The 5,897-nt window shown below is 44.3% G+C and overlaps 1 pseudogene across 1 annotated transcript; it reads left to right on the forward strand.

Moving 5' to 3' along the window:
- Nucleotides 1–448: 448 nt before the first annotated feature.
- Nucleotides 449–5,328, forward strand: LOC147615241 (putative pentatricopeptide repeat-containing protein At3g11460, mitochondrial pseudogene; annotated as a pseudogene). The gene is made up of 2 exons (XR_015262786.1): nucleotides 449–616; nucleotides 752–5,328. The product of XR_015262786.1 is annotated as a putative pentatricopeptide repeat-containing protein At3g11460, mitochondrial pseudogene (transcript).
- Nucleotides 5,329–5,897: the final 569 nt, after the last annotated feature.

Raw genomic sequence — 5,897 nt, forward strand, 5'->3', positions numbered from 1 at the left:
GGTTGTAGATAAGAGAAGAAAAAAAAAAGATAAGAATTTAGCCATCCATCTCTCTCTTGTCTTTCTCTCTCTTGTGTGTGTGTATTTGCTTGCTAGGAACTCAAGCTTTCTCTCTCCCCCGCATTCTCTTTATGGTATCAGAGCTAACTGAAATAGGACTACTAAGGGTTATTTCCTAAACTAGCAGCTTGTCAACATACATGTAAATAGCAATTTGAGAGAGAGAGAGAGAGAGAGAGAGAGAGTAATACTAAGAATTGTAGAAGGCCATAATGACCTATGATACTCAATACATAATTGAAACCGTGTCGATCTTGAGCTTAATCTATGGTCAAGAAAAGAAATCATACATGAAAATATGCTACTAATCAATTAGTAATTATATAAAGTCAAAAACAAAATATAATCAACTTCTTTGGCTAAAATTTTTGCAAACTCACCACTGCGGACGAGTGGGTAAGGAAACCATGCCTTCACACAGTCCTCCTAACCTCATCACATTCAACAGAGTTCCATTTAGTTGGATTGTTACACGCGCTTGAGCGATTCCCATGGCACTTAGCGTACAGAGGTTAGTGCGACAAACCTACAGCATACACACCTTGCTATCAAGCAGGTAGAATTCTGAGATCATCTAGGTTGTAAAATTAGCTTAATTGTAGCACTAAGATGTTTTTGCTACCCTCCAAAGATTATCCTAACACTCTGGTTTTGTTGGATCAATGCAATGCACTTGCTGTGCTTCCAAAAGTATACCCATGCATGAGTAGATGTGTATGTCAATTCCTCAGCACTGACCTGTTTTGGTTCCACTCGATCGATGGGAATGGTAACATGAAGACTGTATATACCCCTTCCCCATTCATGGGTTTAGCATACTGACATGGGTAACCCCATACATTGAGTAACCATTGGAGCATGTGACACCATCATCATGTAGAGCTCCTCAAGACAGGTCACCACAATGTTGGTTTGGAGTGACAGGCCTCAGCCCAAAGGAGGCTTTTAATTGTCCCATCCCGCTGTCTGTGGGCGGGGTGGATGGGGAATGTCACATGATATCTGACACTGGCTGAAAGCCAAGGGATGTTATAACCTCCTAGACTTGGATGCAGCAAATTGTGTCCAACTAGTCTAAGGTGCCCCTTGCTGGAGTTGCTACCTCAGTACACACCAACTCATAAAGACAAAAGTATAAAACCTCGAGTATGGAAGCTAAATCATGAGTAGTGGCAACACATATGCACTGTCAAGCCATGCAGATGGCTGTGAAGGATCTGGGATGCAAGTGGAAGGCAGGTTTTACATCTGGAGTTGGAATGCCTGAGAGCCAAGCTCTGGAGATTATGAGCTTGGAGGATCTGCTTGTGTCTTTAGAATGGAGCATCTCCCGGCAGCTTTCTGTGCAGAATCTCATCTCCATCTGCCAGAAGTGTAGAAAAGAAAAAAATCTAACTTATGCCAAGTGCATACATATGCAGATACGTGACAAGGGCTTAGAAACCCATGGAAGGCTTGGGAACTATGTTGTCCCCATGTTTGTGGAGTGTGGAAGCTTGCCAGATGCCCAGCATGTGTTCAACGGCTTGGTTCATCGAAACGAATTTTCATGGGCCTCGCTACTGAAAGGGTACTTCGATCAGGGAGAGTTGCAGCATGTGCTCAACCTCTTTGAGAAAATGCAAGAAGATGGTGTACGCCATAGCAGGCACACGCTTGTAACCCCACTGAAAGCTTGTGCTAGGTTGAAGTGTGTGGAAAAGGGTCGAGATGTACATAGTGCAGTTTTCAAAGAGGGCCTAGAAAGAGATCCTGTCATTGGCAACACCCTGGTGGATATGTATGCCAAATGCGGCTCACTTGGGGAAGCACAGGAAGTTTTCGAGAAGCTGCCGATTCGAGATGTAGTCTCATGGAATGCTTTAATGGCGGGGTATGCTGAACATGGGCTTATTGAGAAAGCACTAAACTGCTTGGAACAGATGAACATGGAGGGTGTGGCTGTTGATAAGGTCACGTTACTCTGCAGCTTAAAAGCTTGTGGCAGCAAAGAATCCTTAGACAAGGGTCGAGAAGTACATGCTGCAGTTGTTAAACAGGGACTTGAGAGAGAACCTTTCCTTGGCAATGCATTGGTGGATATGTACACCAAATGCAGCTCACCGGCTGAAGCCAGGGAAGTCCTTGACCAGCTGCCGGCCCGAGATGTAGTTTCTTGGACTGCGTTGATTGCAGGGTATGCTGAAAGTGGCTTTGGTGATGAAGCCCTGAACTGTTTGGAGAAGATGCAAAAGGAAGGGATCTCTCCAAATGCTGCCACATTCATTTGCAGCTTGAAAGCTTGTGGCAGCATAGGAGCCATAGACAGGGGTCGAGCAATACACACCGATATACCCCTAGAGTTATACAAGAGAGACCCTTCTATTGGCAACAGTTTAGTGGACATGTATGCCAAATGCGCCTTGCTCACAGAAGCAAAGCAAGTGTTTGACCAATTGCCTGTTCGAAATATAGTCTCGTGGAATGCACTTATTGCTGGCTATACCGAACGAGGGCGCGGTGATGATGCACTAAATTATTTTGAGCAGATGCAGCTTGAAGGCATGTCTCCGGACACTTCCACCTTAAATTGCAGCTTGAAAGCTTGTGGCATTGTAGGATCTTTAGTCAGGGGTCAAGAAATGCATGCTGAAATAGTCAAAAAGGGTCTAGAAAAAACTTACTTTATCGGTAACACTCTAGTGGATGTGTATGCCAAATGTGGCTCACTTGCAGAAGCACGGCAGGTGTTTAATCGGCAGCAAATCCGAAATGTAGTCTCATGGACAGCACTAATAGCAGGGTATGCTGAACATGGACTGGGTAGGGAAGCACTGAACTGTTTTGATCAGATGCAAGTGGAGGGTGTATCCCCAAATGCTGTTACTTCTGCTTGCAGCTTGAAAGCTTGTGCCAGCATAGGAGCCATTGACAGGGGCCAAGAAATACATGCTGAAGTCACGAAAAAAGGGGATTTGTATGCTGAATTTGGAGAAATGTCTCATGAACACAATCACAAAATTGGAGGACTTGAAGCTAATAAATTGCTTCTTGGGAATGCATTGATTGACATGTATGGCAAGTGTGGGAACATAGTTGATGCTCAAAAAGTGTTCGATGCTATGCTCACACATGACCTTGTGACGTGGAATGCATTGATTACAGGACATTCCCGGCAAGGACATAGTGAGTTTGTTTTTTCTCTCTTTGACAGAATGACAGAAGAGGGCGTACAGCCAGATGGGATCACATTTCTAAGTCTTCTCTCTGTATGCAGCCATGCAGGTCTTGTCATCAAAGCTCGGAAGTACTTTGAAGCTATGAGCAAAGAGTATCATGTTCCCCCCACTATTGAGCATTACAACTGCATGGTTGATCTCTTGGGCCGTGCTGGCCAACTTGGGGAGGCTGTACTAATGCTGGAGAAGATGCCTTTTCAACCTACGATTGTTGCATGGAGTAGTGTGTTGGGTGCTTGTAGGAAGTGGCACAATGTGAACCTTGGTAGGCATGCCTTTGAATGTGTGATGAGATTGGATAAGCAACATGCTGCGGCATTTATCTTGATGTTTAACATTTATGTGGATGCTCGCATGTGGGAGGATGCAAAGAAGATTGAGGCAATGATACAAGCATGGAAGGAACCAGGCAAAAGCTGGCTTGAGATAGGTGGAATTGTTCATACATTTTCTGTGGGTGATATGAGCCATGTTCAAAAGAAAGAGATATATGCAAAGCTTAAACAAGTCTATGTTAAAATGGAGGAGGAAAGGTTTGATAGTGTCCCACTGGATACATCTAATGTTGATGCACAGGGTGAACTATCATGCGGGCATAGTGAGAAGCTGGCTGTTGCTTGCGGCCTTCTCAATACACCCGAGGGAACACCGATACACATCGTAAAGAACCTCCGGGTTTGTGAAGAATGTCATGTGACCATGGCTTTCATATCAAAGATGGAGGACCGAAATATCATTTGCAAAGATATGAGTTGCTTTCATGACTTCAAGGATGGGAAATGTTCTTGTGGGGATTATTGGTGACATAAGCGCTTATTGGAATTTGTGTCATCCTTTTAGTAAGTACCCTGTTATGAGGAGGAAGCCATGTTTGAGCAGCAGTATGTTCGAGATTCTGGCAGATCGGGTTTGAAGTGGATGAACACATGGGTTAGCAGGGAAGAGGTTAGTAAGTACCCTGTTATGAGGAGGAAGCCATGTTTGAGCAGCAGTATGTTCAGGATGATCCGATGGCAAGACAACATGAACACATTTGGGTCACCAGGGAAGATGTTTTGAAATTGGCGCTAGAAAGGCAGGACAAAGCCCATTTCACTACAAGCAGCACCAAGGAAATTTGGTGGAGCTTTGTAGGCTGCATTGAGCAGCCCACAGAAACCTATGGGGGAGACAACCCCTTGGATGTAAGTGTGGGGCCAGCAAGTTGAGCTTACTGCTGGTTGCGACAATTGGCTAAGAGATCTTTTTCTTCTTCTTCTTTTTTTTTTGGGGGGGGGGGGCGGGGGGGGGGTGTGGGGGGTGGTTGGGGGGAAGGGGCGCTTGTTAGTTATGGCCCAGGACCAGTTTCTTACCCTTGAGCAATGAGCAATAGGTGTAGCTTTCCAACATATGAGCCGAGACAAACACCTAGCTAGGAAGATTTATCTCAAGTTTAATGAATTTTATTTCTGAGAACCTTATGTGCACCTCTTGATGTGGCTTCGTCAGTGGATCTTTCAAGCCCACTTTCAAGGATCCACTCTTTCAGCAGAACTGTGCAGCTGCAATGTACAACCACCCTTGTCAGCAGATATCAGCAGCCATTTGCCTCTTCCTTGCCAGGGCATGCCATGTCAAAAAACTCTCCATCTGTTGTAAGCATTCAGCTGTAAAGGTTTTATTCTTAGACTCTTTCACGTAGTGCAACAATCTTTGAGTTTTCAGTATGGGGAAAGGTCCTTGCTTGTGCCTTTTGTGGGGCAGGCATCACGGTTTCTTGTCATCTTACATTGAATCAGAACTTTGGCCTTGCACACAACTCTTCTGAGCATTTTCGAGGGTCAAATGTGCAGGAAGAAGCATGCAGACACCAAGAATTGGATATTGAAGACTCTTGGCTTGACGAGTCATAAAGACTTCTATTTCTCCTTGGATCTAATAAGAGATATCTAAGTAACAGTAGGCTGAGTACAGAGGAAGAGGGGAAGTTATAATTTCTTCACTATCTAGCAAAGATACTCCATATTGTACATCCTTGTTTACTAGAGTAATATTTTATCAATTGTGGCCACTTCAGCAAAGGTTCAAAGGTTTAGTTTGGCAAAAAAGGTTAGGCAACTTGGACAAAGTGACAAGGGGGTCCTCTCTGTGCTTTTGCAACTGAAGCTAGTTGTTAAAACCCTAAGATCTCTCTAGATAATTGTTATGCATAAACATGCATAAATCAGGCATAAACTCAACCACCCAACCACCCCCGAGCCCAAGGGATGCACACATGAATTATAAATGAAATACATTATACCTCTACCTTGATGTCCCATACCATCAAGAGGTATAACTTCAATCCAATAGCATGTAGCATCAAGAGGTATAACTTCAATCCAATAGCATGTAGCTATAGTGTGAAATGGTAAATGAGTAGATATGGACCTCTACACAAGAGACCATAGCATAAGCCTCCAAGCCTCCAAGTCTCCAAGCCTCCCTTGAGTGTGCCCCATGCCCCTATTATATAGGAGTGACTCTTGACTTTCCATTTTCCATGTGTGACCCTTGGATGCCTGACCCTAACCTTAACCCTTAAGGTTAGTCCTAACCCATGCTCCACTAGAGCTTGTTCCCATGCTCGCTCACAAGCCT

Source organism: Cibotium barometz, chromosome 40, assembly GCF_041138505.1.
Source record: "Cibotium barometz isolate CiBa-2024 chromosome 40, ASM4113850v1, whole genome shotgun sequence".
NCBI classification, from domain to species: domain Eukaryota; kingdom Viridiplantae; phylum Streptophyta; class Polypodiopsida; order Cyatheales; family Cibotiaceae; genus Cibotium; species Cibotium barometz.